Genomic DNA, 14,336 nt, shown 5'->3' on the forward strand with positions numbered 1-14,336 from the left:
GCAGACAGACAGTACCCACATGGCCAACACAGTGGTGTGGCCCATCCACTAACCAGTAAATTAAGTATGCCAATCAGAGAAAACCAATTGACCTAACAATTTACACCAAGAGCATATGCACTTTAGCACGGATTAGCAGTGGTAAACTTCCAAGAGTCCTATGCCAACAGCAGCAGGTCAGGAAAAAATAGAAGGAAGAAGCAAAAGGTTTGGGGATAACCCTGCAAAAAAGGCCAAGTCTAACATGCCCCATCTCTGATGTTCATGTAGTTTTTTGCCTGTGGTAGCAGTCTGAATGAGTGTTTGTCTTTTTGGAATTGCCATTTGTAATCCAGGGGTTACATGCTTCAGAACCCATGGCAGACTCTGTCGCCCTTACTCCTTTTTGCATACTTCTTTAAAGGAAACCCTCATTTTGTGGCACGAATGGCCTGTCTAGCGCCTGGATTCATACATTTCCACAACGGTTGTCACCCATGCTTTCTTTGCATTAAAAACTGGGATTTTTGGCTCTCCTGTCCACGTCTCCCATGACCTGAGCCACATTCCCTTTGTACTTTATCTCAATTCCAAATGTTGGTGTATATATGCCATTTTGCCCAACCCCTCCTCTTTTTCCATGGATTGGTTTCCATGTTTTCATTTATGTGTTTCATGTTTTTAGACATTCTCCATCTCTTGGGACAGTCCCCCCGTCCCTGGCTTATATGGATGCTGCCATCTATCCTGTCCATCTCCTCGCGCCCTGAAGAAGGTGGCCAGCATCTGAGCTTCACCGAAACGCATGTCAGCTCAAACTCGGCCCTGGATTTACAGCCAGGGTTTATACTGAAAGAGAATATGTTGAATTATTAATTGCATGAATGTCTCATAAATAAGCATGTCTACAGATATATAGATATGTATTGTTATATTTAGTTGGGAAATGCAATTGTTCTGAGTTATTTTACAGGACATTTTTATGTACATTTCAAATAATGATTTGGAGGGATACTATGACATGTGTTTAATATGTCTGGGTCTGAATGTGAGAGAGTGTTTGTTGTGTGGCAGATGTCGGTGTGGATGTGATTTTTTTAACTTGAGTTGAGGTTTGGGCTTTCCGTTTCTTTTGTTTAGCATATGAACTACTTCGAGTTGTACATCTCCCTTGGACATTTTGAATTGGAAGATGTTATGGCATTCATGATATGAAGTATGCTGTTCTACGACAAATCTGTGTGAAACTAGAAAAGTGAAAAGAATATCATAAAATTATAAACATTTTCAAAATAAATGAGTTTTTTAGAATGTTTGGCTCATGAATCTATTTGTATCAAATAAGTAAGCGGAGTCACCCCCCAGTAGGTTGGTTTGAGTCACACTCAAGCAATTGTTGTGGGGTTAGCTACTTTGTTTTCTTGATATTGCATGCCGCAATGAACACAGGAAAGCTACTCACAGGTAGTTGGAGACCTACCAGTAGCTCACAAGCACCCTTTGCTAGGATGTGTAAACATCCCATATCTCCTACATTCATGTCTAACAGCTGAACATTTTTTTTAATTTGATAAATGAAAAGTTGGACCACATTTAAAACACTCACCTCTAAAATTCGACAACCTCTTTTCCACACGCTGCATTGCCTTGCCTCCCCCATACATTCTTGAAATATCTTTCCACCCATTACAGAATCCTTCCCAAACGCACTCTTAGTTGTGCACCATCACATTGCTTTACACTCTCTTGTGACATATTACAACACTGGGCTAAATCTACCGTTCTGCACAGTCATGGATTCTTAAATGACAAGAGCTTTAGTAAACGTTTAGAGAAGAGCTTTGTGCACCAATTAGCCATGATTAAGAGCTGTGTGGATCCCAATTCACCTGTGGATTTCCACTTAACCCGGTAATGACTGGCCACACCCAGTTTTTCCAGGTGTGAAAACACCAGAATTTCCTGCCTGTAAAATCCCTTGCAAGAGCTGCCAGGGCGTGGATCGGGGCCCTGCCTGATCTTTTTCTACGGCAGGAGGGGAGCGTGCAATGGGCCACCCACCGATAAATTCTTCCCATACCCTTCTCTCCTACACCTTCCTCCACCCCTGCCCAGGATAGTTTCCAATGGTTCCATTTACTGCCTGCTCAGAGTAGGTGGTATATGAGAGCTTCAAACCCCTCAGAACGAGGAATATCATGTGAAATTCCGCACAGTAATTCAGTGTCTGCACAGTTATTCCCCATTTCCAGGGGTTTAACTTAGGTTCTGACCCCTTCTGGATGCCAGACCACCCCTGGTGAGTTCCTCTGGCCACTTTTTTCACCACGTCTCTTTAGTTGGGCTGACGCCCGCACAGGGATCGTCTCCCCATCTCGGATGTTTCTATTTTCTGCCTCTGGTATCAGTTTGAACGGGTGGGTGTCTTTTTTTGGACTTGTTATTTCTAATCCGGGCATCATACTTCAGAACCCATGGCAGCCTCTGATGCCCTCACTCCTTCCATGCTTCATTGCATCTCGTCCTGCTGTTTTGTTTGCCCTTCTTCTTCTAGTGGACGCCTTAGCTGGGATGGCTTCTTACTTCTTAGTGTCCACCCACTCTCTATTCTTTCATGTCTACAACCCTTGATGGACAGAGGATAGTGGGTTCCTCACCTCCTGTGAACTGTCTGAGGAACTTAGCCTGCCTGAAGGCCTGGTCAAAGTGTTGCCCTCATTTGAACTTCCATCTCCTTCTTCTCCTCTTGTCCTGGCCCTGGATCTTTATATGGTAAGACTTTGTTGGTCTCCCGGGGCTTATCCTATGGCATTTAGGATCGGTTCATGTATATTGTGTTTCTCTTACCCGCCATAGGACAGGACTGAACCACCCCTGGGAACCTGTTGGTTCTCCCCAGTAGAAGCGTTCAAAGCTCTGGTTCTGCTTGGTCCAGCGAGAAGGACCGCGGTCTTACTAGGTGTCTCTAGTTCATTGGTGTACTTTTATATACATTGGGAGAAAGGCCCTCTTTTTTGTTCGACACAATATGTTTTTATTACATTTTTCACATTTTAGTGCAGAATAATGGACTGTTGCTCTGTTGCACTCTACAGTTGGGAAACTGTTAAAAACTGGGATTTTTGGCTTTCCTGTCCAAGTCTTCCACACCCTAGGCCACATTCCCTATGTACATTATCTCAATTCCAGCCGTTGGTGTATGTATGCCATTTCCCTCAAACCCCCCTCTTTTTCCATGGAATGTTTTCCATGTTTCCATTTATGTGATCCATGTTTTTAGACTCTTGGGACAGTCCCCCACCCCTGACTTATATGGCTGCCGCCATCTATCCTGTCCATCTCCTCACGCCTTGAAGAAGGTGGCCAGCATCTGAGCTTTCTCCAAAACGTATGTCAGCACAAACTCCGACCTGGATTTACGACTAGGGTCTACGACCAGGGTCTACACTGAAAGAGAATATGTTGAATTTGTAATTGCATGCATGGCTCATAAATAAGCATACCTACAGAAATATAGATGTGTATTGTTATGCTTAGTTGGGAAACGCGATTGTTCTGAGTTATTTACAGGACATTTTGATGCACATTTTAAATCGTGATTTGGAGGGATACTATGCCATATTTTTAATATGTCTGGGAATGAATGTGATAGAGTGTTTGCAATGTAGCAGATGTCAGTATGGATGTGGTTTTTTAACCTGAGTGGAGGTTTGAGGTTTCTGCTTCTTTTGTTTAGCATATGAACTACCTTAAATTGTACAACTCCCTTCAACGTACTGAATTGGAAGATGTTATGGCATTCATCATATGAAGCGTGTTGTGGTACAACGAATCTGTGAGAAACCAGAAAAATAAAAAGTATATTAAAAAATGATGAATATTTTCACAATAAATGGGTTTATGAGAATGTCTAATTCATGAATTAGTTTGTATCGAATAAGTATGTGGAGTCATCCCCTGTAGATTAGTTGGAGGACCACTCAAGCAATTGTTGTGGAGTTGGCTACTTTGTTTTCTTGATACCGTAGGCTTCAATGTACACAAGAGAGCTACTCGCAGGTAGTTGGAGACCTACCAGTAGCTCACAAGCTACTCGTTGGGGAAGCCTGGTTTACATACATATGTTTACTGCTACACACACATACACTAAGATGTCCAAACTACCCATATCTCTTACATTCACTTCCAGCACCCGGACAGCTGTTTTAATTTGATTAATGAAAAGTTGGACCACATTTAAATTACTCCCCTCTAACATACGTAAACCTCTTTCTCACTCTTCCTCCCACAACCATTCCTGAAATATTTTTCCACTCATTGCAGAATCCTTACCAAACAGACCTTTAGTTGTGCAGCATCACATTGCGTATTTGGGGGGCTGATGCTCCTTTGCCATAGCGGAATAACCGCCACTAGTGTATTCAAAAAATACACACATGCATTGACAAATATGCAAAAACATTCACCACCGCCAGAAAGACTGCTGCCGCCCCATCAGGAACATCATAACTCATAATCAGGCCCTAAATCTAATTTCAATTATTGTTCTTTTTTTACATTATTTATTTGATTATAATAATGGTGTAATTGTTCTACTGTTAACACATGTATTTTTAAATGTTATAGTTTACTTTTTATGGATGAGTTGGTTGGGAAAAAGATAAATATATATTCTTTTATGATAATTGATATTTATATGTCATTTTTTAATTGGTAATTAATTATGTAACTTTTTTAACAGTTTGATAATTTTGTTCACCATGTTTAAACTATTTTATGGTAAGTGTTTTTAAAAGTACGTTTGTGCCATAATATTTGTTGTTCGAATTGTTTTGTATGTATTAATTGGAATTAAAACAATTACTAATGATTTTATCTTCTCTTTGTTAGTTAGGAAAGTTGAATTTACTGTCTGTATCTCATTTTTATTTATTTATTTAATAATTGTTATTTTTAAATCCACATATATATGCATATATTGTTTTTAATGGTAATTAAAAATGTTTTATTAAGAATTTGACATTGTTTCTCCACTAATAGTGTTATTCATATATGTAATGTGTTTGAACTAAAGTACTTTCCTGTCTGTTGTTTAGACTTGTGTAAGAATAGTAAATCTAACCGCTCTGAAGTCCAAGATTTTCACTACTGTCGTGCTGACGGAAATTGGAATAGTAAATGTAACCCCTGTGAAGTTTAACACTTCCCTACTGTTGCTTAGACTGGCATGGGAACAGTAAATGTAGCTCCTCTGAAGTCCAGCTCCTTCTCTACTGTTGCGCAGATTGCAGTAGGAATAGTAAATCTAACCCCTCCAAAGTCCAACACTTTCCATACTGTTGCATAAACTGGAATGGGAATAGTACATCTAAATCTCCCAGACTCCAATGCAGTACCTAATTTTGGTTATATGAATGAGTCTGTCTGTAATGCAACTGGTGCTCATGTAAAGCGCTCTTATACCTTCGGGTTGACGTGGTGCTATATAAAACAGCAAAAAAAATGTTTTGTATTATTATTTGGGATCATTTGCTTAATTTTTACATTTCAATTTTTTTTCAATCTTTTTAATTTTTAGAGAATTTTTAGTAAATGTGTTTTTGGGGGATTGTAACTGTTTAATATTTTCTATTAACTAAATTAATGGATGCATTTTGTAATTGCATTGTCTATTATATGTTAGACAATGCAATTACAAAATATATTCATTAATTTAGTTAATAGAAAAATATATATATGAATTCTTTTTATAGTAGCACTTTTAAAATATTAATAAATACAACTGATTTAATGTAAAATATATTAATAGTAACTTTGTAACTCTATATGTATATATATATATATATATATATATATATATATCCAAACACAGTTCTCCACTTTGCTAGGAGCCCCCGTCCCTGCAGGGCGGCCTCGTTTGAACAGGCAAGGAGTCTCCTGTCCTTTCAAAACCAAAACACAGAAACAGATATCGAGGCTTCAAGTCCGTGAACCAGCAGCTTTATTCAAGTGCACAGAGACAGCATTTCCTTTCCTGATGCATTTCGGCTCTGATAGCCTTGTTCACAGGTGAGCTAAATATAGTGCGTAATTCTGATGGCCTTAAATCCACATGCCCACGTGACCTTAAGTAGCAGCATACAGCATCCATAATGCACCAATGTTGTAAGTACAAAAAATGTCATTGAAATGTTTGTGCAAAACATGCTTAATAGCGTTAGGATACATGGCAAAGTGCTTTTCAAGTGCAATTGATTTAAACTAGTCACGTTAGGCATAGGAGGCTTCCATAAATAATTGCAGTCTAGCTCTCACTGCTGTCATTTTTCAATCTGTTTAAAAGCGCAGTTTGCACGGAAGTGACAAGATGAAAAAATTCCATCCTGTCGCCCTTTCTCACCTCCCTGATTGCTTCTTCCAGGAAAAATTCCATAATGGCGCAGAAGGGGGCGAGCGGGACATGCTCCCCAAATTTGATCCAAACACAGTTCTCCACTTTGCTAGGAGCCCCCGTCCCTGCAGGGCGGCCTCGTTTGAACAGGCAAGGAGTCTCCTGTCCTTTCAAAACCAAAACACAGAAACAGATATCGAGGCTTCGATATCTGTTTCTGTGTTTTGGTTTTGAAACACCTCCCCACACTGGAAGAAGCAATCAGGGAGGTGAGAAAGGGCGACAGGATGGAATTTTTTCATCTTGTCACTTCCGTGCAAACTGCGCTTTTAAACAGATTGAAAAATGACAGCAGTGAGAGCTAGACTGCAATTATTTATGGAAGCCTCCTATGCCTAACGTGACTAGTTTAAATCAATTGCACTTGAAAAGCACTTTGCCATGTATCCTAACGCTATTAAGCATGTTTTGCACGAACATTTCAATGACATTTTTTGTACTTACAACATTGGTGCATTATGGATGCTGTATGCTGCTACTTAAGGTCACGTGGGCATGTGGATTTAAGGCCATCAGAATTACGCACTATATTTAGCTCACCTGTGAACAAGGCTATCAGAGCCGAAATGCATCAGGAAAGGAAATGCTGTCTCTGTGCACTTGAATAAAGCTGCTGGTTCCGGACTTGAAGCCTCGATATCTGTTTCTGTGTTTTGGTTTTGAAAGGACAGGAGACTCCTTGCCTGTTCAAACGAGGCCGCCCTGCAGGGACGGGGGCTCCTAGCAAAGTGGAGAACTGTGTTTGGATCAAATTTGGGGAGCATGTCCCGCTCGCCCCCTTCTGCGCCATTATGGAATTTTTCCTGGAAGAAGCAATCAGGGAGGTGAGAAAGGGCGACAGGATGGAATTTTTTCATCTTGTCACTTCCGTGCAAACTGCGCTTTTAAACAGATTGAAAAATGACAGCAGTGAGAGCTAGACTGCAATTATTTATGGAAGCCTCCTATGCCTAACGTGACTAGTTTAAATCAATTGCACTTGAAAAGCACTTTGCCATGTATCCTAACGCTATTAAGCATGTTTTGCACGAACATTTCAATGACATTTTTTGTACTTACAACATTGGTGCATTATGGATGCTGTATGCTGCTACTTAAGGTCACGTGGGCATGTGGATTTAAGGCCATCAGAATTACGCACTATATTTAGCTCACCTGTGAACAAGGCTATCAGAGCCGAAATGCATCAGGAAAGGAAATGCTGTCTCTGTGCACTTGAATAAAGCTGCTGGTTCACGGACTTGAAGCCTCGATATCTGTTTCTGTGTTTTGATATATATATATATATATATATATATATTTAAATATATATTCAATGAAAAAACCATAGGTTTCAGGCACGTTATAGTTAGAAATTAGCATTTCAAAAACCTTAGAAATTCACAGAAAAAACTATAGGTTTCAGGGGCGTTATAGTTAGCTGGACATTTCACTCGTACAAAACCATTGAAATTCCCCCGTTATAGTTAGTTCAGCTAACTATAACTGGCGCACCCGCAATGCACTGCTGATGACGTCACGTATTACATCACTCATGACATGGTCAGTGACATCACTCATGCCATCACTCATGACATCTCAAATGACATCACTGATGACATCACTCATGACATCATCCAGTGAATGTGTGTTTTTCTGAAAATTAAATATGTTTTATATATGTACATCTCAAGGTCGATGGAAGAATAAATGGGTATATAAGTGTCTAAATTGATGATTTCTTTTTTTGTAAAATTGATTGTATAACTGACTGATTATTTGTATTTTAGTGAATACATGGGTTAGTGAGTAATGTTTAAATATGTAAATATCTGTATCAGTCTCTCACTTTGTGTATACGCGGCTGCATGGGTTGGTGAGTAGCTACATGAGTGTCTATATGGGTTATTAGTTGTTTTTTTGAGGAGGTACATCCATTACAACGCATGCGTTAGGTCGCATGCGTTTACGTCACAAGCGTTACAACGCAAGCAACGTTAGGACGCAGACCATTATGCCACGCACCATTACATCACATGCGCATTTACCACGCCTATGCTTTTAGATCGTATGTGGTGCATTGGACGCAAGGCGGGCGGCACGGACAAGCACTGGGGAAAAGGCAGAGGAGCACCAGGATGACGTGAGGAGAAAGAGGTAAGGGGGCTTAAAGTTTAGTGTTTAGGGTTTAGGGCAGTGTGTGGAGATTAGGGTTTAGGGCAGTGTGTGGAGATTAGGGTTTAGGGCAGTGTAGTGTTTAGGGTTTAGGGCAGTGGCTGGGGATTGTGCTGACAGTGTAGTGTTTAGGGTTTAGGGCAGTGTGTTTAGCGTAGTGTATTAGGGGTTAGAGCTTAGGATTCAGGGAAGTGTAGGGTACTTTTTTAGGCTTTAGGCGAGTGTGTGTTATGTAGGGGGTATTTGGAAAAAAATCACGATGTTAAACCATGCGGGGTGTTTGTGTGCGTGGTGAAAGATTGCGTTGTACATGTGCATGCGATGTGAAGACGCCAGTGTAAAGGGATGCGATGTAAAAGTTTGCGATGTCGCATCATACATCCTTTTTTGAGTATCAGTATGAGTGTCTGAGTGTCTGTATGATTCGGTGGGGGTATTACTTAGTGCATAGATGCATGAATGAGTGACTCACTGTTTGTATGTGTTGAAGACAGCATGTATTCAGGACTGTATAGGTGGATGAGAGTGTGTATGGGTGTGTTCATCAGTGAATGACTGTCTCAATAGTGTCTTTATGAGTAACTACATATGTTTTAAACTAGTATATGTGAGTATTGGTGTATATAAGTGAGGATATGTCGGAATGAGAGATTGGAAGAGTTCCTGTAGAAATAAGTAGGTGTTTCTATAAGTGTTTCTATAAGTGATTGTTTAAGAGAGGAAGTAGGTGTAAGTTTCTGTAGACGTAAGAGTGGTAGGGTGTGTATAACTGTATATGCAAGTAAATGGAAGTTTGATACTTTGTTTGCATGTGTGAGTATTTGTGTGAGTAACTCTATAGATGAGTGGTGGTGTGTAACAGTATGTATAGGTGTATAACTACATATGATGAGTGAATACATGTATGAGGGACTGTATAGGACTGTTGGTGAATGAGTGGATGTTTGTGTAAATCTTGGATTACTGAATTGGTCTGTTGTAACTGGTATTGGTATGTGCATTGTTCTGAAAATGTTAGTTTGTATTTTTGAGTGTGTCTATCAAAGGTTATATTAGGCTGAGAGGAGGTCTGCCACTGTATCTCAAGGATGGTGTGAACAGTGATGTCATCAGTGATGTCATTTGAGATGTCATCAGTGATATCATGAGTGATGTCACTGACCATGTCATGAGTGATGTAATATGTAACGTCATCAGCAGTGCATTGCGGGCGCGTGAGTTATAGTTAGCTGAACTAACTTTAACGGGGGAATTTCAATGGTTTTGTACATGTGAAATGTCTAGCTAACTATAACGCCCCTGAAACCTATGGTTTTTTCAGTGCTTTTCCAAGGTTTTTTAAATGCTAATTTCTAACTATAACGTGCTAGAAACCTATGGTTTTTTCAGTGAATTTCAAAGGTTTCTTAAATGCTAATTTCTAACTATAACGTGCCTGAAACCTATGGTTTTTTCAGTGAATTTCAAAGGCTTTTCAAATGCTAGTTTCAAACTATGCCTACAAAGGTAGGGCATGTGAAGAAAGAAGAAAAAATCCACAGAAAGAAGAATAAGAAATGCAGAAAGAAGCAACAGAAGTCCTCAAAGACGAAGAAAAGTGCAGGAAGAAGGAAGACGTGCAGAAAAAACAAACAGAGGAGCAGAAAGAGGCCTTGTTGCAAAATCATCCTGTACCCTCAAATTTTTCAGATGGGTACTGGTGGCAACTGACTCTGACTAACCAGTCCTAGAGACAGTGCTATTCTAAAAGACACTTAGAATACAGTGAAAACACCTACATACACTAGGGAACACTATGCGTTGGGGTACCCCTGTAATTACCATGGCCTCCTCTGTAAGCCCCTAATACATAATAGGGCAGGGGGATTAAAACTACCTCTTAAAACATGCCACAGGGTGTGTTTGCACACTGGTGAAGGGAGGGGGGGCCTGAGGTGACTTGTGTGCAAACTACAAACACACCCTGTGGCCGTTTTAATTTGGGGGATAAAGTCCCCTTGAATCCTGAGTGTCCCTTGGGTCCAACTAGCCCACCAGGTATCTCCAGTTAGCGCCACAGAGCTGCGTTGCAGAGAGGTGTAAAAAGGGGGACGGCCTGGACCACCTCTCTGCAATGCAGCACAGTAACGGTTACTGGAAGCATCTGGTGGGCTAGTTGGCCCCCAGGGGCCCTCAGGATGGAAGGGGAATTATTTCCCCAACTTAAAATGTGCCACAGTGCATGTTTACACACGTCACCTCAGGCCCCATCCCCTCCCTTCCCCACTGTGTAAACATGCCCTGTGGCCGTTTTAAGTTGGGAGATTAAGTCCCCTTGAATCCTGAAGGTCCCTAGGGTCAAACTAGCCCACTCGATACCTCCAGTAAGCGCTGTTGCAGAGAGGTGTAAAAAGGGGTTCGGCCTGGACCACCTCTCTGCAACGCAGCGCAATGGCGCTTACTGGAAGCACCTGGTGGGCTAGTTGGTCCCCAGGGGCTCTCAGGATTGAAGGGGAATTATTTCCCCAACTTAAAACATGCCACAGGGTGTGTTTGCACACGTCACCTCATGCCCCGTCCCCTCCCTTTGCCACTGTGTAAACGCGCCTTGTGGCTGTTTTAAGCTGGGAGATTAAGTCCCCTTGAATCCTGAGGGTCCCTAGGCTCAAACTAGCCCACTAGGTACCTCCAGTAAGTGCCACAGAGCTGTATTGCAGAGAGGTGTAAAAAAGGGTGTGGCCTCTGAAAACCTCTCTGCAACGTAGCTCCCTGGCACATACTGGAGGTACCTGGTGGTCTAGTTGGCCCTCAGTGATCCCCAGTATTAAAGAGGAATTAATTCCCCAACTTACAACTCGCCAGGGGGCGCGTTTGCACAATGGTGAAGGAAGGGGGCGGGGCCTGAGGTGACGTCTGCAAGCATGCGCTGTCTCGGCGAGAGACGCTGTATACAGTATTGTGGGGGAAGCTCCACCCACTTTCTGCCCATGCTTTTGATTGGCTCAAATCTGAAATGCTGCATTCTCATTGGTCGGCGTATTAGTCCCAGTCCCTTACTGCCATGACGTTATTTTTATCCTTCCATGGCAATCAACCCCTTTACTTCAGCAACTCTTTTGTTCCCCTGCCTCCCCCCGTTCCCTCAAAAGTCCGTGACTTGTCTGACCACCACCACCCCCCCGCCCACTCCCGTTCCTGCCTTCTTCGGCACCCGCATTTTTGTTTACAATGCAATAGGACTCACGTGAATACGAATCCTATTGTGTTTGTAAAGGCTTTTATTCATATGATTGCCTGCCTGCATTCGCACTTTCTTTTGCCTGACCTGTCCAGACTCTCGCATGTGCGCGATGCTTTACATCGTGCGCATGCGTGCCAAACGTGTACTCTGTAGTGCAGTGGCTGCCTCCGGCTCGGCACGCAGTGACTCGAACCATGCTCGGCTGGCTGGCTGCAGGATGCAGGCATGTTTGCCTCACTTCTCTTCAAAGCGGGTGCCGAGGCCCTGTGAAAGTGCCCCTGTATAACAAGCCGTCCTTTGACACCAGACACTCGCCCGACTGTGGAAACAGGTTTAATGTCTCTCGCATGGGCGGTGGCCGCTGGTGACGGATAAGAGATCTGAAAAGGTGGCGGGAGGGGTTAGTTTGGGGACAGCGGGGCCCGGCTCTTGTGATAAGAGAGGTAAATAGGTCCAGTGAAAGGGGTCGCCTCTTCAAACAAGTGTTAGCTGCCATCTCTTACTGGGTCTTCAGTTAAAGGACAGACCCCCCACCTCTGAACAGAATAACAAAGTTAACAGCCCCCTTATATTTATTTATGTAATATCTTATGTAGCATCGACTCCACCCAGCGGGGCTTCATAGCGCAGTACGACACACTCTTAAACAAGGGCGGTCAACCATTTATTGATTGCTGTAAACACACTCCTAATGCAGTTGAAATCAGTTTTGCCTTTCTTTTAAGAAATAAGTCCTAAACGCTGACAGTGTGCTAGTTTCTTTATGTCTCAAAACTATATCTAAATAACTTTAAAGTGTATATGAGAGCAGGCGATAATCTAAAATATTTTCAACATTTATATATTTCTAACTGTAATAAACTTATATTATGGTAAATATATTTTCTCAAAATCGCGTCGGGTGCGGTCTCCTTGCGCGCTAGGTGCGCGATTGCCATGTGAACTTAAAAAAAAGCATTTGATTAGTTCATAACATTTCCCATTGTAGCAGTTGGAGAACGCCACCCTTTTTAGTCATTCTCTCTACAGCATTTGATGAGACACACCTCTTCTGCTTAGAGAGCTTTTTAAAAAACTTTTTGCTATGTACACATATCTTACACTACACACAACATGCAACCATCATCTTCATCAATATTCATGGTCTGTAAAGTAGCCTTCCACCTGTGATAGCCATGCACCTAAAAGTTACATACCCAAAGTTTTCCACACTGCCAGAGGTAACATGGTTGCATACGCTGTCCACAGCACAATGTAATGTGGTACGGCCCAGGGGCAGTATCATGCATAGATAATGAACACACGGACACAGATAGATAGTGGAAGTGGGTACGGGCACATGCGCTCCACTCCTTTTTATTACCAGGGTCACATATCCAGTGACATCTGTGCTGAATGCGTGTGGGGTGAGTGTAAACCAGCCCTCAGGGAATGGTTGCTGCTAGCATCAATACAACAGTAATCATTGGATCACACACAGAGATTCAATAATAAAAGGGTCAATAGTTTGTGCTGCAGTAAGGTAGGGACAGTAGATGTGAAATAATACACAAACGATTCTATCGTAAAAGAACCATAACTTGTGGTATACTGAGATACAGGCAGTAGATCTTGAAATAATACACAAAAAGATTGTATCATAAAGGGTCCATCGGTTCTAGTCCACATCAAAAGCATTCAGCATGTGCATAGCCAGCGATGATCCGTGCTACGGGCGGGCCATACTAGGAGCAATGTCTATTGCCTACAGGACTGCATCACCTGCAATTCCAACTCGATCTGAATTGTGAACACTGCTGTCTATAGTGTAGGCCAGAGAGAGCTGTCAGCAGGGCCGGCTTTAGCACTGGTGGCGCCCAGTGCGACAATGTTAGTTGGCACCCCCCAATGACAACCTCCACCATGGATCCTCTCACCAGCACCCTTTAACAGTGACCATGTCTCCATAACCACACTCTCTCAGATGCAGTGCATTAGTTATATAGCGCCACTGTGACTCGGCGTAGGCACGGGGATCGGGGTTCGTTAGTAAAGAGGACTCGTTGATCTTTTTCTTTTTCTTTATTTGATTTTATGCTTGTGGAAGGGTGCGGGGATAAAAGTAAAGAAAGGCACAGTCTCTATAATGAGGGGATATCCGATCCTGTTGGGCAGGAGGATGTTGGATTAGTCTTGCTCCCTCTTTGAACCTTCGCTGCGCTCGTCTCCGGGTATGGGGTTTCCCTCAGGTGTTCCTCACGCGTCGTGCAGCATCTCTCTCGCCTCACTGAGGCCAGGCAGGAACTCCCCAAAATAAAAGAGAAGTATAGGGTCAGTTTCTATACTTCAACTCCTGTCAAGGGGCCCAGGGTAGGAAGTGATGGGAGATTGGGATCACCACAAGGACATGTGATATAGTGAGAGGTTATAAGTAGTGCTCGGGGGTGCGGTTATTTCTGCGGGGATACTCTTGCGGGGCTAGCGTTTCTCTTTCGGACCTACAACCGACCTCCCGACCCAACCCGCTACGCGGTTGCGTACCTGTGATAGCCA

Source organism: Triturus cristatus, unplaced genomic scaffold (genome assembly GCF_964204655.1).
Source record: "Triturus cristatus unplaced genomic scaffold, aTriCri1.1 SCAFFOLD_422, whole genome shotgun sequence".
NCBI classification, from domain to species: domain Eukaryota; kingdom Metazoa; phylum Chordata; class Amphibia; order Caudata; family Salamandridae; genus Triturus; species Triturus cristatus.